The sequence below is a fragment of the Manis javanica genome, chromosome 6 (genome assembly GCF_040802235.1).
Source record: "Manis javanica isolate MJ-LG chromosome 6, MJ_LKY, whole genome shotgun sequence".
Lineage (NCBI taxonomy): Eukaryota > Metazoa > Chordata > Mammalia > Pholidota > Manidae > Manis > Manis javanica.
In genome coordinates this window covers 49,047,651-49,073,702 of record NC_133161.1, presented here as the reverse complement: position 1 = coordinate 49,073,702, position 26,052 = coordinate 49,047,651, and the positions used below count along the sequence as shown (strand labels likewise).

Genomic DNA, 26,052 nt, shown 5'->3' with positions numbered 1-26,052 from the left:
AGAGGTAAAGTTACTGACTCAGGTGTAGGTTAAAGTTAAGATGAGTGTTAAGGTTCTTAATACCTTCTGTCAAACTGCTTTTTCCAAAGGATGCTTATCAATTTATGCTCCCACCAACAGTGACTGAGATGCCTGGCTTGCTGTGTTCACATCCACACCTTGGCCGATACAGTAGATACTTTTGTGGTGTGGTTCAGAAGTGGGGAGGACTACAGACTGGGAGTCAGGAGTCCTGGGCTTGAATCTGTACTCTTGCATTAGTTCTGTGACTTTGTGAAAAATGCTTAGAGGAAGGATAAAAATTTAGAACAGTAAGACTGCCCAAATGATATATTGAATATGAAAATGCTTTGCAAATGTAAAATGTAAGGTTTGCTCATTACTGCAAGGTGCCTGCCCATTGCTACTAGTCCTAAGAAATATTAGGAATTGAGTATGCAGCCTATAAACAAAAGCAAAATGTTATTAAAATATTGACTAAAGGTTTCCTTTTAAAAAGAAGAGAAGGTGACTTTCTTATTACCATATTTTCTCACACCCCTTTCTGAGCTCACCCCCCAAAAATGATGCAGTATCTGAAATTTCATATGGGCCTAACTGTAATATATGAAGTAAACTTGTGTACTGTCTTGGATTATGCAGACTAAACCACTAGTGAACACTTTTATGGAAGGTAGATTCAGGTGTCATTGGCATTTAGAGGGAGGTGGCAGAAACTCAAGAAATTTTTCAATTTTAATTGCCACAATCCAACACAAAGCCTTCCCTCCAGGAGGCCATTTGTTCCTGTCATGCCAACACATGATGGCCCGTCCGTGTTCTTTCCCTCTTCTTCCCTTCAATCTGCAGTGTTTTCCCTTTAGGTTTACCCAGGATCTCCCGTGTCCTGAAGTCCTTCCCAGCTACCCCAGAGTGGAATCTTCCTGCCCCCAGGACTCTTACTGTTACCCACTGTAAGGTCCTCTCATCATTGCTGGTGAGTAAATTCTTCTCCCCCATCTATGCTTTAAACGGTTTGGGGAGGGACCAGGCTTCCTGTGCATTTGCAGCTCTGTACATACTCTTGGCCCTAAATTAACTTGCTCCTGAGATTGGTAAAGAGAGTCTTACCCACAGCCAAGGACTCACTTTCACAGTAACTCCACAGGAAACTTTATCTAGACCTTATCCCTCTTGATGTGAAAGGGATGGAGGGCAGATCAGTGCCTCCAGGCACATTTCTTCTGGGGACTATTTTCCCCTCATTAATTGTGCTGACAGGATAAGAATAGCTCACAGCCCAGCAGCAAAGGCTAATATGGGCAGTTTTGTTCTTTCTTCATTTTTGTCCTCACCCTACTCCTCCTGAGTCACCTGCCCTCCTTGCTAAATATATACGTCCATTCTGATTAAATGTCACTGTTTTTTAAAACAAAAGACGAGACTGCATTTTGGTATAATCATTATGATTTCTAACAAAATATTAATGCTATGAGGGCAATAGTGTCAAAGTCACCATTTGAAGAAATGAAACTTGATTATGTTTTAGTGCCAATTCAACAAAAATTCCAGTTTCCAAAGGCTTAGGGCACGTGGGATTGTGAGAAACAGAAAACTACCCAAATTATTCAAGTTGAAGGATAGAACAGAGGTCAAGGGAACTGCACCAGCCCTTCTAGCACATCAGCTTGAAATCTGTGATTTATAAAAGAGAACACTGGTTTTAAGAGCCTTGAGGTCTGGGCTGGAGTAAGGAATTTCTACCATAACAGAGACATAAAATTCTTCTTTGATTCCCATCAGGCAACTGGTAGAGTTCAGAGAACCTTTCTGGTTATTGGGAACTGTAGGAGAAGGTTGGTGATGGCTGGTTTCAGCTCTAATGGAATATAAAGATTGCAACCATGTATGTTTACAATTGGGGCATTAGATCCTGGGCAACGACCCAAGACAACTTGCTTCAGACTTTACAACACAGTTAAAAAAAGAGCATTTGGCAACTGCCCTGAGAAGAGGTTCTGAGAAAGAGCTCAGCAACCCAGCCAAATATAATTGCCTCCCAAAATTAGGTCAAAGTTGTCAGTGGTAGTTGAGGACCTAGAGGCTAAAAGGCTAAGAAGTCAGATCACTGACCAGTCAATCTGTAAACAAATTCATTATTGGCCTTCTTTAGAAACTGGGGTGTGGGATTTCTCTGCTCTACTAGCAAATACGTTTAAGAAAATAAGTTAGTGGGAAAAACTGAAATCTGAGTTTGCCCTCACCACCACCAAAGGAAGTCACTCCATAATCCAGAACTTTCAACTACTTCTTTCTTTCCATGCCATTTCACATTTCATTGCCATTTTAGCACCGTTTTAACTTTAGAATCATCTCATAACTTTTTTCATAACTACTGAAATGAAGATACTTGATAATGAACTGCTTCCAAAACCTGGCTTCCCAGAATTTGGGGAATGGTATAGATTTATCCTGGTTCCTAGATCTAGTCATGCCAGTCCCATTCCACCTACCAATCTCCTCAGCTTCCACAGACACAGGCAAGATGAAGCCAAGCCTATCGCTGATGTCATTAGTAGTGAACAAAAATGAGGTAGCAGTGTACCAAGATTTTGTCCAGTCCTGAAATCCATACTGCTTCAGACTCTATCCTGTGTGACAGACCACTTCCAGGGAGAAGCTAACAGGATCTACCCTCCTTAAGAGTGGATCTTACTTCCTAGGTGCCACAGCTGCAGAGCCTGAGAAAATGAAAAGGAAGTACAGCTATGCCCTTGACCTGACCATCAGAAATTCTCCATCTGCTGCTACCAAGTGAGATGGAATGTGTGAAAGGACTTTGAAAATAATGAAGTGTAAGGAAATATGAGGCCATAAAATAAGTATTACAAGAGGTATCATGTCACCCATTTCAGGCAAGAGTTGAATACATGCTATCATTAACATTTTTAACTCAAAGTTCAAGAAATAGAATTAAAATCAAACCAAAATCAGGTGGCAGAAAAGGCAAGCATGCTCTCTGAAAGGTGCGTGTACTTGCTGATATTTCCAGTGTCCGTTGCAGCTGGTTTAGGGGTGGTGCGACTACCTCTGGCCAAAAGACTGTGAGCTAAGGGCTGAGGACTGTGTATCACTTTGGTCCAGATATGAATCCCCCCCACTTGCCTACCTCCTGCTTCAGTGACCCTGGAAACCACATATTGAGGAGAGGCCACTGGTCCCTGAGTCATGGGGTAGAGGAATGCCCTCCAACATTGGTATGTGAACTAAGCCACAGAGATTTCAGTATCTATGTAATGTCCTAGCATAAAAAAGACTATCTTTTACAATACATTGATTTTTTTCATTTTAATTAAATTCTTCAGGAACTTAGTGCTCTTTAGAGATTCTCATGATGCAGGGAAGTGATTGTATATCGTGTATGTCTTATACTAAGCCCACACCATCAATGATCTAGGTATTAAAGAAAAAAGAACCAACCCCAAATCAGATAACACTTTATTCAGTGACTAAACTTCAAACCTAATGGCTCATTGGATTAAATAAAATGGCTGGCTTTGGTACTCAAAGGTCTCATTGTGACCCAGTTATTTATTCTCTCCAAGACCCTAGTAATTTTATCTTTTCTCTGCTTTGGCTTTAAGATGTAAAGGAGGACCTGCCTCAGAGGGTTTTGGTGAACAGTAAAAATAACTGTAAAGCACTTTTCCAGCACAAAGTGCTGCATAAATGCTTAATGATTTCTTTTAATGATATCATAGACAGGGGCACTATACTTTTAGATGAAATATTTGCATTTGACTTATAACATGTAATACTCTAGATGTCAAGGCCTGATGCATGGCTGAAATAAAGATCTTTTGTTTTTCTGAAGTCTGAATACTTTCATCATTTCTTTTATCTCCAAAAAATATATCTAATTAAACACATGTAGGACTCAGATCTCACAGAGGAGGCTAACGATGGCCTGTATAAAGAAAGGAGACTTTGTCAGATGCCATGAATGATAGTTTCAAGGTCATCAGTTTCATTCATGAATTCTGCTTTGGAGAGAAAACACTCAGTTGAGCTTTTTTATTTCTTTGTCATATTTTTAAAATAACTTCCTTTGACTTGGAAAGGCCTAACCTTATATTATACTGAGCCCAGATCAGTCTCAAGAGGCAGGCATTTACTGTCTTACGTGGGTGAGCATTTTGTGCTCTACAGCAGGAAAGAGAGCATTTGGTCAAATATATCCATATACCATGGAAAGGCCACAGTCTTCCCTGTAATTACTATGGATGAAGAGTAAAGAATAAGAAGGGAAAAGGCAGCAACAGTTTTTTTTACAAATATGTGGTTATAGATACCTTTTATTATTTTCTATGTCTGTCATAAAATGAATGAGTTTGAGAAACTGCCTTACAGGTCAGTTTGCAAACCTCTAAAACCTCCATTCACATGGATGCCCCCCACCTCTGAGTTATTCCCATTCTCAAATGCCACATGTGCCCTCTCCCTTCCCACTCATCCTCTCTTAACAGCTACCACTTAGTGAATGCTTACTTTGTGCCAGATTGTGTACAATGCAATGAACATGATCTCATTTACCTGTATAATAATCCTAGAGGGTGGCAAGTATTCATCCCTTTTTCCAGTTGGAGAAATGATGCTCAGCAAAGTTAAATAATTTACCCCAAAGTCATACAGCTAGGAGAGCTGCCCCCACCATTGGGCTCTTAACCCCTCCACTAAGGTGCCTCTTTACATAGCCTCATTCTTAGGTGGTGAGGAAGGGAATCGGAGGATGGGAGGACAGGAATGGACAGAGGTTACTGCTGCTTCTTTTTCTTGGAAAGAAAGGTTTAGAACTCAAAATAACCCTCCAGATTTTCCAGTCACTTTCCACACTTTTTAGAAAAGGAAACAGATATCTGGAAAAGTGAAATGGCTTTTGCAAGGTCACGTAGTACCTCAAGAAAGTAAAACCCAAGCAGTCTATTAGGGTGGAACCAGTATCTGGGACTTCCAGCTCCCAGGTCTACTCTTCCCACCAGCAACCCCCTATCCCACCCCTCAAGTTTTAAAAAATAACTTACATTACTGAATTTACCTCTTAGTCAAAAAAAAAGGACAGAAAGAAAGAAAGAAATGTCAGTAGTTTAAATTATTTCAAGGACCTGGAATAGCAGTCTGTCATATACATTTGTATGGATGGAAAGGCCAATTCCTACATTTGTTCATTGCTCATTCAACTCACATTTTAGAGCATCTACCATGTGCAGAGCTCTGTGTCAGGGTCAGAATACATGTCTAACTGAAAGCATGAGCAGCCTTCAGCCTAATGAATCTAAAATTTGATGGATTTGACTTATATCATATAACATGGATCAAGAAAAAAAAAGAAGTTGATCCAAAGTGTTGATTCCTAGAATGGTATTCTTTCAGTACTTGAATCCTTTGCTTATTTCTATAGTACCTGATACATTCTTAAATATGGTGAAAGAAGGGATTTCATTCATTCAACAAATATCTGTTGCATATCTAGTATGTACAGGGAAACTTCTAGGCAGTTAGGATGTATTGCTAAACAAGATGGACAAAAATATCTACCCTTGTGGAGATAACATCCTAAAGGGAGAGACAGGTAATCCACAGTGACCACAATTAGTAAGTAAATTATATATTATTTTAGGAGGTGATGTGAGTTAGAGAAAAACAAAATACATCAAAGGATGGGGGATTGAAATTTAGAGGGAAGTGGGACAGATCAGGACAGATTGCAGTTCTAAATAGGATGGCCAGAGCAGGCCTCACTGAGAGTATCTGAGCTTATTCAAACGTGAGGCTGTTAATCCTGTGACTTTTATGGGGAGAACATTATAGCAGAGTGAACAGTCAGGCAAAGCTGGAAGGCAGGAACTGTAAGCAGGCCAGTGTCGTTGAAGCAGAATAAGCAAGAGGGAAATAGGAGGAAAAGGGTCAAAGAGGAAAGCGGGGCAGAGGCCATGGACCTTGCAGGGCCTTGTAGTCCACTGTAAGGACCTGACTTTACTCCAAATGAGGCGGGGAATCCCTGGAGGGCTGTGGGCAGAGGAGTGGCATGAGACCTGGCTGCTCTGTTGAGAACAGACTCCAGGGGCAAAGGCAGAGACAAGGAGACCAATAAAAGATACTATAGCATCTACAGGCAGTGACTCAGGGGAGAGATGAGAGTGGGCCAGACCAGGGGGTAGGTAGCAGAGGAGGTGGGAGAAATGACTGGATTCTGGATATATTCTAAAGAAAATCCACAGGTTTTCCTGGCAGACTAGACAGTGCAGGGAGAAGACAGGGTAAAGAGAAGCAATGATGCCAAGGTTTTTCGCCTGAGCAGCTGGAAAGCTGGAGTTGCCATTTCCTGAGATGGGGGTGCTGTGGGTGCAGCTGATTTGCAGCAGTGAATTCAGGGATTAAGCATTGTCATTTTAGAGACATAAGCCTGTCATAGGAGGAAGATCTGGGCTGGAGATGAAAACTTGGGAGTTACCCCCATGAAAGCTGTCAGACTGGGTCAGACCATTCAGGAGCTGGTGCAAGCTGGTGACAATGATCAACTTGTCCAAATGGAGAGTTTCATTTTCCAAAAGATGTAAGAACAGGGAGAAATGATTAAGAGTAAAAGGATTGTTTGACAATAATTTATTGTTTAAAAATCCCCTGAAAGAAAAACAGTATCAGGAAGCAAATTTAATTTTTGAATTTACTTTTCCCAATTATGGTAAGGGCTTTTGGCCAGGGACCCCAGGCCTCTGTACAGAAAACACACAAATGTTTGGGCAAGGGGCAAGCATGGCATTTCTTGTATGCACGAAAATACTGGCACCAGAAAAAACCAGCAAGTGCAGTCGAGTCCTGGAGCCCACACTCTTGAATTACTGCCCCTGGGAGACAATTTCATGTCTTCAGGGCCGGCCCCATATCTGACACAGGGGCAAGGGGACACAGGGGTCCTCAGAGAGAGAAACCCCTAATTAAGTGTTATATAACCTTCATTTCACTGGCAGATATTTATATACAAATGTCTACCCTTTTGAAATCTACCATCTTTACCCTGATGAATGGGAGGCTGAGTGCTCCGCTCCACTACTCCAGAATCACCTCCAAAGGGTAACAGCGAGTGAATAGTGAGGGTCCAATAGCGAGGCATTCACTCACTAAGTAGTTATGGAAATCCAGTTCAGCTCTATCCACCTATGAGGGAGAAGCGAGCCTGTCCCAGGAAGTCCCCCCTCCCAGGCCTTGCTCAGCAAAGGAATCCCCTGTCCCTCTGCTTCCCACTGGCCACATCTCCGCATCCTTCCTCCTATGCTGTCCACAAAACCAACTGCAACTTTTTGGCACGGGATGCAGCAATATTTGGTTTGCCCTCCTAAAGTAAACATGCTCTCAGGAGCTCACTCTGCTGTTGCAGTTGGTGAAGAGCCACGCTGTGCATTTGCTTTGTCCTCAGAGCTGCAGCACTGCAGTCTGCAGCATCACAGGCAGGACCACGCAGTTAGACCCTAGCGTTCCTCAGCTTTGTGCCCTTCCCTGTGAGCCCTGGGGCATCTCCTTCCATTTACATTGCTCCAATTGCTACGTATCAAAATGATCTCTCTTTTTGGTCAGGTAATACACACCTAGGACTATAAGTGCCCAGTAACCCTGATGCTGTGTGACAGTTAATCAATTTCTTCTTGTTTTGTGATTTTAAATTCCTCTGTAAGCTATAGATGGGAACCCCTGTGCCTGTATTTCCAAAAGCCAGTCCTCTCTTTTGGAGCAGTCTTCCAAGGAAATTCTTATTCTGCTGGCATCAATGTGGCTGCTGTAATTGTTCATGAAGCCATCAATGGGACTTTGTGGCACGTACCTTTACTAAGCTCTGCAATTAATTCTTGGAAAGCCATAGAAGGAGTTTGTTCAAAGCACTGTTAAATCAAAAGCAGGCTTCCTGGTGGCCTGCTCAGATGGAGCCCTGATAGTTTAAAACAGATAATGAACCAGGATAAAGAAATCTCCTAACAATCATTCATTCCTTCAGCAACAGAATCTCTGTGTCACCCAACACATAAATAGTGCCTGTGGGCCACGCACTGATGGAGAGTCACTATTCTGCTGATACACAGAGAGACCTTGGAACATGAACTTCAGCTACTGGCCAGACACTTGTTTGCTTCACATTATTTTCTTTAACTCATTTGTTTGCTTGTTTGTTTGTTTGCTCATGGGTGCTGAGGTTGTTTTGGTAAAAATATTTCATAAAAATGTGTGGGTGTAGCATGTATCATGAGCCGAAGCGGCAAACTAGTCAAGCTTAATGGGATTATGGTCTATATGCATGAGCTTTGTTCAGATAATAATAATAGTAAATACTAATGAATAGTAAATAATAGTAGTAAAAACTACAATGTATTGAGTGACAGCTATGTCCCTGCGCACACATTCTTCCAAGAGCTCTGAAAGGACAGAGAGATTGCCTCTATTGCACAGATTGAAGCCTGGTGCTGCATCATCATGTACCATAGGTGGCTTCATGAGAATAAGGCAGGCTACAGCTTTCTTTCTCTAGGCCTAAATAAAACTGCTTCTGTAAAAGCACAGGCCTTGTAATTAAACACTCAAGAAATGTGCTTATTTGACTCAGTGAAACTTACACTTAGTCACTAGTTTTAAAAGAGAACTTGCCACTTCTCTATAGTAGTGGTTCTCAACTGGGGGTGATTTTGCCCCCCTAGGGGACATTTAGCAATGTCTGGAGAAATTTTTAATTGTCACAGCTGGGGAGAGGGGCTTTGCTACTGACATCTAGGAGGCAGAGGCCAAGGATGCTGCCAAACATTCTACAGGCAGAGGACAGCACCCCCACTCCCGAAACACAAAAATTATCTGGCTCAAATGTCAATGATGTTGAAGCTGAGAAATCCTGATTCCTGGCCAAGGTCAACCAATAGATCATCATTTGTTGATTAGTATTTAAATTATAAAATGTTAAACCCAGAGAGGGAAATGGTTAATCACATAAACTCTGACATTAGATTGCATACTAGAACTGGCCAAAGATATGTCCTTTACATTCCAAAACCCAGACAAGTAGCTAGTATAAATATTAATACCATATACTTTGGCTTGGGAGATATCTGAGAAAGATTGGGATGCCAAGTCCAATATTTTGTATAGGAATTAATTTTGAGCTTTCAGGTGAAATGAAAATCCAGCCAATATACCAGTTTAAAATTTGGCTGTCCCTGTGGTTTATCTTATATACCAGTATAAAATCAGAAGAAAATTTCAACAAGTTCCAGAACCAATATCACAGATTTTGTCTGTCCACAAAATCATAAAAATTATAAACCAATAATAAACATGAGAGAAAAAATAAAAATATTTTTGGAAAAGAAAAAATACATATCTAAGTAATTCTTGGATTAAAGAATAACTCATACTACTTGATCACTCGCTTTTGTTATTGAATAATTTATCATAAACATTTCTCTCATACCTTAAATATGACTTTTCAGTTTAACCAAAGGATTTAACCAATCCTTTATTATTTTTAACTTATAAATAATGCTATAATGAATACCAAACATTAATATTTTTACTTCATTGTTCACAAATATATTTTGCACCACTAAGTTCTTCTTATGTTTCTTAAATAGACCGCTCCTTACTGGAGACCAGTGGTACTAAAGGAAGAGTAGCCATAAAAAATTTAAAAAGAAGGAAAGAAACCCTGTGTGTTCGATCTTCCTAAAATTATCATATTGCTCAAAGATAGCATTGAGCTGGGCAATAGTGTTTTGAGTCACCATTTCAGGGAAGATATGGAACAGGGCAGCACAGGTTCTGCATTATCAGATGCCACTGTTAGAACTTGTGGATCTTATACATCAGTATGTAAATAACAGATACTGAGTTATTTCCTCTGCAGGCTGCCTTGAAATTGAAGTAAAAACTATATTACTGCAATCTGGAACAGCAAGCATGATAAATCAAACAGTGATAGGAGTTTCATTTAACTCTGAGGAAACAAGTGTTTCTAGTAACTGCATATCATGTAAGAAATAATTTTGGAAACGGGACACAAGTGGTTGAGGCAAAACTAAAAGGAAGAAAACTGGAAGAGATTCATCAGGATTGAAAATACTGGCAGTTCAGGGCAGAGGTATGAGCTGAGTAGTCATGTGAGATGCATGTGTGTATCAACACAGTCCACGTTGCCTGAATTCTGTGGGAAGCAGCCCGTACTGGCATCCAACTGCATCAGCTCAATTTTGGTGGTAGAGCTGGGTGGCCTTGGCTAAGTTCACCAAGCCTTGGTTTCTACAGCTCTAAAGTGGCTGGAATAACATCTACTTCATAGGGATGCTATGAAAATTAAATGCAAAAACCCCTGTAAATAAAGGGTTTAGTATAGTGCCTAGCACATTTGTATGTGCTTAATAAGTATTAGCCATCATTACCTGAGCTTCAAAATATTAAGAAAAGCCAGATGGCCGGTTGAGAACAGGAACAGGAAACTAGGTGTTGTTACTATGTCCCTGTGATAAACCGTGTAGTTCATTTTCACACAAGGACATAAAGTTCATTATGCAAACCACTTGTAAAGTATTCTAACTTCTAAATTTAAAGTGCTATGAAATCCATGTGCAGGTTTCCAGTATAGAGTCTAGCCATTAAAACAGACATTTAAATTATCATGGCAAGACTTGCTGAGGCACTGAGACCATTAGGCACAGGTGCAGGCTGACCAGTGGCTTTAAGGGACGTGAGATCAGGTCACTGGGGCCACCTCAGACAGGCTGCCTCTGATTGGAGATGGATTACATTCATTCAAGTGGTGAGGACACAGACCTGTGTGCCACAGTTTGGCAAAAAATAATAAAATTGATTTCTATTTTCCAAATGCATTCCCTCGATAACAGCTGGATGACAAAACATTGTTCGCTGTTTTGTTTGGTTTTGTATTTTAAGGAGCAGCTTTGAAATATGGAAATTCCCATGGCGAGAGGCCCTTTGGTGAGAACTGATGCTCCTGCATAACCATCAGCCACTGAGAGCTGCTCTCCACGGAGGCCGTAACACCCAGTTGGACTTGGTTTTAGTTTCCCTTTGGTCAGAATTCAGCCTGTCTATAGTGGACCTCTGTCGGCTTCATCATTTCACCAGGCAGCATTTTTAAGCATCTTATTCATTCATAAAATTAACCAGCAGGTAATTAGCCTCCCATTTTTGAAAGCAAGTTTGGTCTCTTTGTTCTCAAATTTCAAATATAGTAATCCTAGAAATTATGCCTGGACAAGATTTATATCTCCAGAGATTTCTACCTTTGAAAAAAGTAAAATGTCTGACCCCCCAGTGTTGTTTTGGGAGTGACCAGCTCCCCATAAAAGGAGACTCCCTTCTGTGTGAAGAAGTAAAGGGGAAATGAGGTGGCTGGTCTGGGGCTTTCCCTCCAGCCCCTCTGTGTGTTTAGGGCCATTTTGCACCTCTGGTTAGTGACTGGATGCTTTGCCTTGGCAGAGAAATGTGTTGTCAATTTTAATGCTAACCTGTGATATTTTATTCACATTTTAAATCTTTTAGTGCCTGCGGCTCCCATGAGATTTTCCCTTTTGCTAGCATTTTTTCTGATTGGTATTGATTCTCTATTTTGCCAAGGGGTTAGGAAACCTACTGCCCTATTGGCATGATTGCAAAGAATCTGACTGCTGTTTTCCTTCCCACAAAAGAAGTATCTATAGCCATTTAATTATATAGTCTATTTTTAAAGCAAGAATGAAAGAACCAGGGCTCATCTTTCACTTAATTCAGCTTAGTATGTCCTCAGGATGTTAAACATTCTCAGTTCCTTCAGTTACTGAAATGGGTGTACTAGTCTAAAAGAAGGTCAGTACATTTAATTGTACCCAGTCTAATATCATAAGATTTTATTGGGTATTGTTTTCTTTCTTCAGACAGAAAGAAACTCCATAGCCTCAAATACTGTCAAAGAGAAATAAACATACTCTGTGGGAAAAATAATAACTCTTAGATATTCCTGTCACAGAACAAGTCCCATACCCTCCATCAGACACAGCCTATACATAATGGTGACCCCAAATTGCCTTAAATGGCCAAACTGAGGCTGTTCCTGCATTTTATATGAAGGTGTTCTCTGGAAATTGAATTTTACTATAATAAAAAGAGTTATTAACAGGTAAGATCAGTAGAGCATAGCAGGAATATATCTAACCATTCATGTTGTCAAAGGCCAAAATGTATGTATCCAGAGCCAGCTGATCATCTAGTTTAGAGAGAACTGTTTCTTCAGTGGGAGATGACCCGTTTGGGGCCAGCTAGAGTTCCAGACCTCATGGTGCTCCCTATTCCCCAGCACCTGCCATTCACACACACACACACACCCTTCTGGACAGAGAGGGACCCAGAGATTGGGAGAGAGCTAGGACAACAGGCAAGAATGTCTCTATCTGTATCTACCAGGCAAATGTGGCTGCAGACATGCAGATTGAAGCCACAGAAGCACTGCAAGAGATGCATTATGGGTGAGGTTTTCCTGCAATTTTGCAAATATTTGGTGATGATAACTTAACCATCCTCAAGCCTTATCAGTTTAACTGCAAGTTGACGTTTATACCAAGCCCCGTAACATTGTTAAAGCCTCATCTGCCCTACTGAGGGACTTCATATCCACCCCCATCTCCACAGTTATCTCTGAAAGTACCCAATGAGTGTCACATTTGCTCAGAAACAAACCCAAACGGGGTCCTCCAGGATGTGAGAGTCCTGGAGCCACTGGAAAGAGGAGCCACTTCCCAGCCACTGTGCCTCCAAGAGGACACTTTCCCTGCCACACCACTGGGCGTGGTGGGCACCGCCATCGCCCCTCGACCTGGCCCTGTTTTCCTTACAGAAATAAAGAGATGCCCATTTCCCTTACAAAGCACTTAATCCTCAGAAAGATCCACAGTGAAAAACAACCCTTTGCCCCATTTGCCTGAACCCTATCACTCTATAGGAGTCTCTGAAGCTCTTGAACTTTGGAAGGAGGGGATTCGCCTGGAGAGTGTGTTAAACATGTAGATTCCCGGGTCTCACCCCGGGAGCCTGATCCAGCAGCTTTGAGGAGGAGCCAGGGAGCTGCTTTTAAATATGTTCATCCGAATCTTCTGAAGCAGGTGGTCTGGATGACACTTCGAAAAAACTGGAAGAGACCACATGATGATGAGTAACACACACTAGGTTTATATGGAGACGGAGCCACAGAGCACCGGGAAAAGCCCCACAGTAAAGAATGGTCATACATATAAGCAAAGTGAGTAGAAAAGAAATATAAAAAATGAAAATAGCACTGTAAGGAATCAGAACTCAGAGACTGCCCTGGAAATGAATGCGTACCACGCCTCCCAGCTTTTTCTCACCCAGACAGGAGTTCCAGAAAAGAATCCACCAGCCACCCTTCCCCATTTACCAATTCCTTCTATGCTCTTTTTCAAGCCAGCCAAATAACCAGAAAAGCAGTATCTGTTGGAATGATCTGTCATATGAAGGGGGAAATAACAAGTTTAATGCAAAGCAGTTTGGACATGGCATTTCTGATATGTCTTTTCACTTTGTGATAGAACTTTAGCTATCTGGGCAGCGAGTCACCTGCTGCCATGCCTCCTCTCAGTCACTCTTGAATCTATCTTGCCAGTTCCATGACCAAGTAAGGAGTGGCTCAGAGGGAATGGAGAGCAGGCCTGTAAGAGGGAAAAGAAGAGTGGCTCTGGGAGAGTTTGCTTTGCTTCAAATCTCAGAACAGATTAAATTTACTGAAAAATCATTTTTTGTCTCTTCCAGAGCAGGATGAGCATGGAGATGCCCCGTTTTCCTCTCATCCTCTCTGTAGGGGACATTGTGATTAACTTCTCCCAGTAGCCACTCACTCCCAGATGACCCGTGTCAGCTACTCAGCACATGGCATTCCTGTCCAGGTTATGTCTGAAGTTGGTCTCATAAAACTAGAGTGGCACTATCCAATAGAAATACAATACAAGCCACAAATGTAATTTAAAATTTTCTAGTAGCCACATTTTAAAAAGTAAAAAGAAATGGGTAAATTTTAAAAATATCTTTATGCAATCCATCTATCCAAAATATTATCATTTGAACATATAATCAATATGAAAATTATTAATGAGATATCTTATATTCCTTCATTTCATACTAACTCTTCAGAATTTAGTGTGTTTTTTATACTTATTGCACTCATCAATTTGGAATAGCCATATTTCAAATGCTTACTGGCCACATATGGCCATTATTACCATGATGGATAGTACAGGACTGTGGGTAGGGCTTTAATTCTGTGTTTTATAATAGGAAAGAAGAAGGTATCTCTTCTTCCTTCTCCTTCTCCTCCTCTTCTACGCTATGAATAAGGAAGCATATCACCTCTGTGGCTGTTGGCAGCCATTTTATGATTGTGAGGTGATCCAGTGATGGGAGATAGTACATTTCTCTATTATTAAAATCATTTTGAATCTGCCTTTCTGTTACATGCAGCAGAAAACATACTAATCTACATATCCCTCTCAGCCATATTATAGCCATAAAGGAACATTCCTAGCCCTTGATGTGGTAAGTTTGCTTTTCCATTTCAAGCAGGTGGACACAAGCCAAACACATTTCTCCTCCAAGCTACAAACTGGGAGGGCAATAAAATTGTAAGCCACCTATTCCCTGAAGAGTTACTACTATCTTTACTCTTGTTTGAATACTACTGCAGTTGATCTATCCTTAATGAAGTTAAGGTAGCACTTTATATTAAATATTTTAAAAACAAAGTAGATCCATTGCTCTAAGGACTGTTTCAAACTAAATGAGTCCATCATTGGATATAAACATAATCACAATAAGACAAAATTACTGAGGTACAAAACTGATTAGTGCAAACTTGAAGGGGTTATATAAACAGGAAAAGTCCCTCCAAAGTCTCAGACACAAAAATTGCATGGAACTCTGAAACTGAACTACAAGCAGCAGGCAAGTGTTTAATGAGGATAACTCACCTGGATTGAAATGCTGCCAATTGCTTGTTCCAGCAAAGTTATCAGAATACTACATGTAGATAGCTCTATTTAAACATGTTCAAACACTTAAATTAAAAAAGATCTCAAATAAATAACTTACATTTATACCAGAATGAACTAGAAAAAGAACGAACTAAATCTAAAGCTAGAAGAATAGAGAAAACAACAAAGATTAGAGCAGAGATAAACAAAATAAAGAATAGAAGAACAAAGAGAAAAATCAATGAAATAAAGAGTTCATTCTTTGAAAATTCAACAAAATTGGCAAACCTTTAGCTAGATTGACTAAGAAAAAAATAAGACTCAAATAACTAAAATCAGAAATGAAAAGGGGAACACTAAAACTGATTTTACAGAAGTAAAAAGGATTATAAAAGATACTATGAATAATTGTGTATGCTAACAAGTTAGATAACCTAGATGAAATGATTAAATTCCTAGAAACACTAAACTTATCAAGACTGATACATGAAGAAATAGAAAAATCTGAATGGATTCTATCATTACTAAGGAGACTGAATAAATAATAATAATAATAATAATAATAATAATAATAATAATAAACTCCCCACAAAGAAAGATCCAGTACCAGATGGCTTCACTGGGAAATTCTAGCAAACATTTAAAGAACAATGGACACCAATACTCCTCAAACTCTTCCAAACAAACTGAAGAGGAAAGAACATATCCACACTCATTCTAGGCCAGCATTACCTTGATAACAAAGCCAAACAAAAAATAAGAAAACTATAGCCCAATATGATGAATAGGGCAAAAATCCTCAGCAAAATAATAGCAAACAGAATTCAACAGCACATTAAAAGGATTATATACCATGACTAAGTGGGATTTTCTTTTTGTAATGCAAGGATGATTCCACATACACAAATCAATCAATGCAATACATCACATTAACAGACTGAAGGGGAAAAAACACACACAATCATCTTGGTTGATACAGAAAACACATCTGACAAAACCAACACTTTCATGATAAAAACACCTAACATACAAAAAATAGAAACTACCTCAACACAACGAAGGCCATATGTGAAATACCCAAAGCTAACATCATACTTAACGGTGAAACACTGAAGCTTTTTCTCTAAGATGAGAAACAAAACAAGGATGCCTGCTTTTGCCACTTCTGTTCAACATAGTACGAGAAGTCCTAGTTAGAGCAACTAGGCAAGAACAAGAAAAGACATCAAAACTGGAAAGGAAAAAGTAAAATTATTTCTGTTCACAGACAACATGCTCTTACATGTAGAAAACTCTGAAGAGTACACACACACACACACATACACACACATAGAGAGAGAGAGAGAGAGAGAGAGAGAGAGAGAGAGAGAGAGAGAGAGAGAGAGAATATGTCAGAACTAACAAACAAGTTAAAAAACTGTAGGAAACAAAATCAACATGCAAAAATCAATTGTGTTTCTAAACACTAACAATGAACAACCAGAAAAGGAAATTAATAAAACAATTCCATTTACAATAGCATCAAAAAAATAAAATACTTAGTAAAAAACTTAATCAAGGAGATGAAAGACTTGTACACTGAAAACTACAAAGCATTGCTGCAAGAAATTAAAAAGACACCAATAAAGTATATACTTCTAGATATAGACTCATAAGAATTGAAAGTAGAGACTTGAAGAGATATTTGTATACACATGTTCATGGCAGCATTACCTACAATAGCCAAGAGGTAAAAAGCAACCCAGTGTCCATGGACAGATGAATGGATAAATAAAATATGGAATGTACATATAATGGAATATAATTCAACTTTAAAAGAGAAGGAAATTCTGATGCATGCTACAATATGGATGAACCTTGAAGATGATATGTTAGGCAAAATAAGCAAATCACAAAAAAAAGCAAGTGCTGTATGATTCCACTTATTTGAGTTATCTAGAGTAATCAAATTCATAGAAACAGAAAGTAGAATGGTGGTTGCCAGGGGCTGAGGGAGGAGAGATAGGGAATTACTGTTTAATGTGTATGGTGTTACACTTTTACAAGATGAAAAGATTTCTAGAGATGGGGAGTGGTAATGATTGTACAACAATATGAATATACTTAGTGTCACTGAACTGTATCCTTAAAAATAGCTAAGATGGTAAATGTCATGTTATAATATTATCACAATTTTTTTAAAGCTCAAATCTTGCTAGTCTTAGTTCCTATAAGACTCAGTCACCATAATTCAACACATTTATTTCAGTTATTAACTTTGCTTTTTATCTTAACCCATTATCACTGCTAGCACCCCTTTAAAATATGAAATATGAGCAAGATGCTTTTACAAAATCAAGAGGGAAGCAATATAGTACCCGAGCCTGGATTATTTTCTCAGGAAAATTCCTGACCCCCAACTCATGAATACCTCCCTCTTCATATCCATGTACCTTGTTCAATCAATATTTCTTGAGGGCCTATTATGAGCTGGGCATCAAGGACATGAGGAAAATCAGGGGTGAAACTATGAGACATCCTTGCAATAAGAACCTACACTTGAACTAGATCTTGAAGGGTAAGTCGAATCTGTGAAGTGGCAAAATATGGGAAATGGCATTCTCAGACATAGAAAGAACATGTGCCAAGGCATGCAGTTATGAAAGGGCAGGGCCCAATCTGGGAAATGGAAGACATTTTCCTGTGGGTTCAGCCACTAGGTACATGGCACAGAGTGTGGAGTCATGAAACAGGGAGGATAGGTTTCCTGCTCTCTACACTTCCACATTCTCACTTAAACAAGCTGCCTTTCCAATAATGAAGAGTTATCTCTAGATATTTTGCATATAGTTCAGCAGTAGTAAAACCGGGTATCTGTTTCTCTGGTGTTGGGTAAAGAAATGAGGACAAGCATCCTGGGCCAGGCAAGGAAAATGCCTGCACACATGCTCCCACTCCCTACTTCTAACTCCACAGCAGGCATGACTAATCAATGATTGCACTTGTTCATCTGAGTCTACACACAGTCTCAGTATCACTGATACAGCTCTCAGGCAGGCACAACCAATGGATCAGGACAGCACATTAGATGAAACCTATTTAACAACCTTATCTTATAGAAGAGCATTTTGCATGGTTTGGCTGAGGCATACTGGATGTACAGCAAAGCTTTGTTACTTGTGAGCTGTTAGGAATTTATGTTTGGAAGCTAGAATTCATTGATAGATCAAGGCTGAATCTTCTCATGCTGAAGCTTACTTTCAGCTTTTGCAAATTTTTCTACTTCTGAGTGTCTCTTTTGTGCCAAGTATACATTAATACCATACATATCTGCCACATGTACTTACAACAACCCAACAGATCAGGCATCTTTATTCCTGCTTAAGACAAGGAAAATGTGACACAAATATCTAAGTAATCTACCCAACAACACAAGGTTAAAAATAAGTAAATTGAAGACTTAAACACCTATGACCTTTCTGCGACATCATATTGCCACTACATTATGCTAATTAATTACAGAATAGGTATTATTTTACTGTCTCATTTTACATTTAGAGTAGATTTGGTCAAGAAGTCAAACTGCTCAAAAAGCAAGAATGTTTCCAAAGTCAAAAAAACAGAACTCAAAGGGATATTAGCTATAAATCCTAAGGATATTTTATGCATAAGGCTGAACAAGTTTCAATCAGAATGAAGGTCACACGTGGCTTATAATTGTGGTCTTGAAAATTTCTGATGGGGTCAGAGAAGTGATGGGATTCCATCTTTTTCTGAGAATCAGGTGTTCAACATGAAGAAGTACTTTTTCCCTCTGCACCCAGTCAAGTTGGACAGGATGCAGGACTAGCTCTTGCTAGTGTCAGACATTCAACAGCAGTTCAGCTCATCCCGGGGGACCCTTCCTGTCTGAAAAGGGAAATCACAGAAGGTTCTTGCTACCAGTGGGTAATTGCTATTATCTGTACTTGAGTCAAATTGACATGCATTTAGCACCTGTCCATTACTCTGAGGAGAATTCCCCTCTCAGTGGAGTGGAGGATGTGAAGGCAGTTCTTCCCTGAGGTCTCACTCTAGATCAAGCTGACCTTCCCAAATTGCCTATCTTAATTTGTGCATTATTGGGCAATAACTATATCTGACCTTAAGTCTTTCTTTTGAAGATACATTTAATTACAATAGAGTTATTTTATAATGCTTGCACTGAATTTTCCATTCCTAAGACAGTATATACTAAAAAAGACACTATTCATACAATTTCTCTAAAAATTTGGATTATTATCCAAGTTGTTTTCAAAATCCTATTTTATATAAATATTCATCAGCACAAGTAAATTAATGCATCTGACATTTCTCCTTATTCTGAAGAAGCTAGTTCCTATTTGGCAGAAGAGCAACACAAGTCATATTATTTTCCCTTAGGGATTCAGGAGTAAATATTTTCTACTATCAATATCTACAATCACAAATGACATCCAAGAATCACTAAATCTGCATTTCAGAGCTGATTAAGACACACCAATGAAGTAGTAAGGAAGACTGGTTTTCTTGCAGAGATGATGAAAATTATATGAAATTCAGGGAGTCAAAATGATAAATCAGGGGTCACTGGCTCACTCTAAAACCAGCTGCAGTTAGAATGCTCTGGGGGAATGGGACATACCACACACTGAGGGAAGAGTGCTTGCCTTCCAGTCCCAGCTCCACCTCTTCTGATCCATGTAACTGGACTATGATCTGTGAAATGGAAATGAAAATATCACCTTGCCTTCTACCCCATGGGATTGTTGTGAAGAGCAAATGAGATAATGCACACGATGATATGGTGTGCTCAGAAAGCTATGAACCACTCTATTGAAGGCAGAGTTATTAAGATCCCTGCAAAGACTGTTAGCATTCACATCACATTAAAGAATGCTAGAACTTTATATATTCAATTAGTCTTTTAATAGTTTGTAATCAAGCCTCCATCTCCACATACCACAACACAGTCTAAAGAATGTCTCAACTTAGAAGCTGACAGAACATGGAGATAAAGTCACAAGGAAATAAAAAGCATACTGCCACATTCCACATCTATAAGACCGCTCTCTCCTGACTACCTTCATTTATACAATGGATTCCTCCCCACCAAGCTGCTCATAGAAGGGATATTTTAAAAATCAAATCAAATTTTAAATACACAGGGTTAATTCATTTTAAAAGGGCAAGCAGTGGCAAATCCTTGGGAAAGTGAATTATTATCCTTAATCTATCTGTTGTGTAAATACAGATTTTTATGTCCTGGGTTTGCTTGAACTATATATATATATATATATATATATATACTTGAACTGAATGGGCCCCAGGAGTTATTCCTTAACTTCAGCTAGCAAACTGCTGTTCTCCATGCATGAGTGCTTTGGCAGCAGCAGTTGGGAGCAAGAAGGAAGGCAATGGATCAGGTCTCCAGTTCCATGTGTGGCGATGACTCGCTCAGGACTCAAACACACTGCATTGTGATGCTCAGAAAGAGGATTTCGCCCTTTTTAATGAGAGGCAACCTTAGTCACAACCACCTAATATATTATATTAATTCTAAATAGCATAGTTTTCTTAACTACAAGCTCCCAGGGGCAGATATTTCATTTCTTATTAAGCATATAATTTCCCTGTGTAAAAGTATCACATGCAGTAAAGTGCTACATAAACATGAATTAATAGACCATATGTTCAGAGGAAAGAAATGGTAAGCACCTAGAGGAGTATGTACTTACGCTAAGGATTAAATAACACTCCTTTATTATACCTAATTATGTATCAAATCCAAAATACAAACAGCAGTACTGGAGCATCACTTTAAATAAATGCCATGCATATGAATGAAGAAACATCATTTTATCGGTCTTCTCCACCTTACATCTTTCTCTTTCCAAAACATTTTATTGGTGTGTCCTGCTGAAGAATTGTACACTGGTTCTCAGCCAGGAAAGTTGGGAAACACTTTTTTAAGGGCACCTGAGATTTGCTTGAGTCAGGTATGGCAAGGCAGGCAGACCCAGCAAAGACTGTCGTAAAGGAAGTTTTTTATATTTTCAGAGATCCCTAGAAACAGGAGGCACAGCATGCTATGCAGGGGCACATGGGGAAGCACCAAGGTCACTGGAGGCAGAGAGAGAAAGAGAGAGAGAAACACATAACCTCCCATTTGGTCTAGCATCCTCCACACCATTCTCCCTGCCCAACACCTACATACTTATTCTATATAATACTTTTCTGCAATAGGGGCTATTTTTCAAAATGCTCATCTGATCATATCTCTTCCTGCGCTTCAGGGGCTTCTCATGATATTCAGCATAAAATCCAATCCACTAGCATTGCACATAGGGCCCATCATGATATGTGGACTGCCTGTCTCTCTTGCTTTGTCCTTGCCGCATCCACATACAAGTCCACGCTACAACAGCCATACAAGGGCTCAGATCCACCATGCAGCTCAACGTCTCCATGCATTTCCACACTCTGTTATGTATAAGTGCTCTCCTCTCTCTCCATCTTTGAGTGCCTGTTGATTCTTCAAGACCCAGGTCTAGAGTGTCTATCTATTTTAGTCTTTTGGGGTTGCTAGAATGCCATAGATAGGGTGGCTTTTGAACAACAGAAATTTATTTCTCACAATTCTAGAGGCTGGGAAATCCAAGATCAAGGTGCTGGCAGATTCAGTGACCAGAGATAGCCAACTTCATGGTTCTTAGGTGACCATCTTTTTGCTGTGGCCTTACATGGCAGAAGAAGCTAAGGGATTTCTGGAGTCTCTTTTATAAGGCACTGATCCCATTCATGAGGGCTCTACTCTTATGATCGAATCACCTCCCAAAGGCTTTGCCTCTTAATATCACCACCTAGGGGGTTATGACTTTTGAGGAGACATAACATTCAATCTATAACACCATTGACCCTCACTTCTGGAACTAGATGGGCACTGCTTCCTTGGTGCTATCCCCAGCCTTGTAAATGCCTACCTTCCACAGACGGTACAGGGATTTGTTTGTTTATCATATCAGTTTCTGAGTTTCTATGAGATAAGAACTGCATCTTAGTCATCTTTGTAGAATCAGTAGTTGACAATACCAGGTGAGTAAAAGGTCCTCAATAAATGTTCATGAACTAAACAAGCCCTTTGCTGAAGGGAAAGATGCTTTCAGAGCTCAGAGCCCCTGCAGTGCACCTGCATGTCTGCACTTGCATGTGTCTTTGCTCTTAAGTGGCAGTTGGTAGGTTTTCTGGCCAGAGTCTCCACTCTGAACTGTGCTGTGCATGGCTTGGACAGCGCCTCAGCCCAGAGACAGCTGCGCAGGAGGCACATCCATGTACTGTAAATGCTCATTTGTAAAACAAGTGCCAAAAGCCACCATTTTGTACCAACTGTCTCAAATTATGACCTTTGTAGATGAAAGAATTGGCTTTAGTTTTTACCATGTAGTTTGATAGTGACCCTACCCTAATATTGTGAAAACATACCAAGGTTTGTCATACCAGCTATTACAATTTGGATTCTGCACCTCTGACCCTGATCACTAAAGCAACTTCGACACTTTTCAATCCATTCAGTAACAGTGACACTAAAGATTTTTAGGGGGAGGCAGTTTGAATTAAATGGTATGTTAAGACACTGTGGCTTATGGTGGTGGGTAAGTGATAGGTAAACTTCTGATGGTAAGTGAGTGATGGGATGAGAGGTGGCCAGGGAGGCCCTAGGAAGGAGGGAGGCCCTAAGAAGGAAGGAAGCCCTGAAGTGAGGCCATGATATACAGAAGCACCCACAGGGACCAGCTGCTACTGTGCTCTACAAAATGATCTGGAGATCTGGACTGGAGTCCTGATTCCACGTCCTGGCTTTGCTATTTGGCAGCTTTGCAATGTTGGGTGAGTTACTTAACTGCTTTATGTTTCCATTTCCTTTTAAATTGGAGATAATACACCAGAATTACTTTATTGTGAAAATTAAATTAGACCATTTATGTAAAATGGCTAGCACAAGGCCTGATCCAGATTAAGTGCTCCATAAAGGTTAACTCTTAATTCTATTATGATTAAGAGAGAAGAGTCAGTATCAGGGAGCCAGACTGCCTGAGGTTGAATTCTGGCTTCATCTTTTCATAGCTGTGTGCCCTTGAGCAAGTGATTTAACATCCTGTGCCTCAGTTGCCTCATTTGTAACATGGACATAATATCAGGTTATTTTGAGGAGTAATGAGACAAGGTCTATGAAGTATTTAAAACAGTGCCACCTGGCACATTAAAAAAGACAGCCTCCAGGTTGGTGCTCTTTCCAATGGTGCCTTTGGAAATAAGATATACAGGACCTGGAGAGTGACAGTAACTAGTGTTGAAGTTAACACTAGCAGTACTAGTAAGCAGTGGTGGCAGCACTGCTTCTTAGTAATTACTACCAGCTGACATTCACTGCATGCTAGCTATATGCTAGCAGTCCTGCTTGTCTGGAAGCTTCTCCTTCCTTATCTATCCCCCAGCAGAGCTCACCTGATCCTCCCCAGGAGGTTGACATGGAGCGCAGCCAAGGACAGGTCATGTCCTTTTGCTCACCATTATATCATTGCCCTTAGCACAAAACCTGGCACATAGTCGGTGCTCAATAAATGTTTGTTGCAAGCATGAAGTGTAACAGGACTTCCTTGTTGCAAAACTTAGGGAGCTGTTCCTAATGAGCATGCTGCTCCCAGAGCAAGGTTCTATCAAACTTAACTTTGTTCAAGCAAGGGCCCTGTGATGCTCCTGCCTGAGTATGAGGTGTTCATTTCAGGATTATAGCTGCAGAGTGGTTCCTTTTATAAGTAATCTAACACGCTTTTTCCTGGCCCTCCAGGAAAAGCTTCAGGATAAATCTGTGGAATATCAGGTACAACCAGGCAATAACACCACATGTTTATTGTGCCGTTTCACCTACTAGCTCCCTTTCCAAACAACATAACCTACAGCTTGTTCCTCACGGGTTTATTTACATAGTCCCTCTGTCCCCCTTCCCCTCAAGGACTTTGAAAACTATGTGCCCCAGCACAAATATAAGTAGATTCTTAACATTTTTCATAAGCTCAAATAGTTGCAGAGGATGTGATTTCTTGTAATCATAAATATTAAGATTTTGAAATAAAATTGTGACATTATTCTTTTATATGTATCCAATGAAACTTAAATGTCATAGCAAGAAAGTATCCATTAAAAAAATATGAACAAGTTCTTATTTAGTAATTAGAATATTTATAGTGTTCTCGGTTATTTTCACTATAATTCATTCTACTTTCCCTACAGAATTTTTTCATGGTGTAATTTTTTATACTTTTACTGATTACCCTATCATACTTCTAAGCAGTCAAGATACACAGATGAATTGTAGTTTAAATTTGTTTTAATTCCCCATGACCATGACTTTCCAAGTGTTAAATCATTTTTGTAGATCAACTCTTTGTTACAATTATTACAAGGACACAACCGAGCAAAATAATGTAAATAAATATGTTTTGATTAAAAATTATTAAACATAAAAAGGAAACCATTTAATGGGAAACTTACAGGGCCTTGATTAAAGGAAGCAGCCCAGACACCTTTTTGTTTCTTGGCCATCTCTTTCTGCCAGAATAGAAGCCCCGTAAGGAGAGACTCTGCTGTTTTGTTTACAGCTGTAGCTCATCACCTACAACTGGAAAAGGCACACAGTAGGTATTCAATAAATAAATGTTGTCAAATGTAATTGTCCCTTTGTTTGATATTTCAGATGTTCTTATCCCTCAGGCAATGCACTTCAGTGAGATCTGGGATGGGTGAGAGTAAAAAGAGGCATATTTCTTTTGTAAAGTAGCAGAAGGATGCTGGGCAAAGAGATTAGGAAAGCGTAAATATTCCCAAGCCCAGAAGAATTCCCTACTGCTTCCTGTTTTTCTATTCAAATTCAGTTTTTCAAGGTATATTATCCACAATTCATGATATAGTGAAGTGCCTCAAATGATTTCATATCACTATTTGGAAACTAGAAAGACAAACTAGGCAGGTCAGTGTCAGAAGATCATTGGTAAGGATGTTGAGGATACAGAATCAATTCTCTTGATACTTCAGAGGCTGAGTACCCTCTATAACGTCTTTATATACCTCCTGGCATATGCAGGCCTGAGTTTGAAGATCTCTCGGCTTTGTAACATTAATCTAAAATGTCATGCTACTGTTTCAAAGGTGTGTCAGCATCAAGTATAAGAAAAGCTTCTTTCAGCTATCATCATTCCAGGCTGGAAGTGTCCCAATCTGGGATTGACATAAAAATAAATGTTGGAAGAGGAATGGTGTGCTTTAACTAATTCCACAGAAGAAAAACTGGGAAAGCAAGTATGTGGAAGGATGTGGTTATCTCATCTATCATCATATCAAACATGTAAGGAGCCAACATCAGTGAAAATAAACTAAAATTATGTTCACTCTCAAAGCAAAAATACTTCAGTGCACACACATAAAGGACCCACAAACTCATTCACACATTCAGATATTTATGGAATGGCCCTGTGCACCAGGAGCAGTGATAGATGCTGGGATATAGCAAAAAATGGAGCACAGAGGGTCCCACCCTCATGGAGTTTAGACTTGAAGCCAATGTGGGCAATGTTCTACGCATTGTGTTACATTTATTTTCAATAAATCCTATTTCCAGAACAAAAATAAGTGGGGGCGGAGCCAGGATGGCGGCGTGAGTAGAGCAGTGGAAATCTCCTCCCAAAAACACATAGAGCTATGAAAATATAACAAAGAAAAATCTTCCTAAAATAGAGACCACAGGACACAGGACAACATCCAAACCACATCAACACCTGCAAGAACCCAGCGCCTTGCAGAGGGGGTAAGATACAATCCCCGGCCCGGCGGGACCCGAGCGCCCCTCCCCCCGGCTCCCGGCGGGTGGAAAGAAACTGGAGCGGTTTTTTTTTTTGGCGAGCGCTTTTTGGAAGCCTTAAAGGGACGGGCCCCCGTTGCTAGGGAGGCAAGGTGGCGG

General features: G+C 39.9%; 1 long non-coding RNA gene across 1 annotated transcript in view; it reads right to left on the bottom strand.

The window, feature by feature from the left end:
* LOC140850083 (uncharacterized) overlaps window positions 1-24,726 on the bottom strand; it is a 37,620-nt gene extending 12,894 nt beyond the window's left edge. The window contains exons 1-2 of the long non-coding RNA XR_012132826.1: window positions 24,591-24,726; window positions 19,684-19,757 (exon numbers count right to left, since the gene is read on the bottom strand). This is a non-coding gene — a long non-coding RNA (uncharacterized lncRNA). The remainder of the gene's footprint in view (window positions 1-19,683; window positions 19,758-24,590) is intronic.
* Window positions 24,727-26,052: the final 1,326 nt, after the last annotated feature.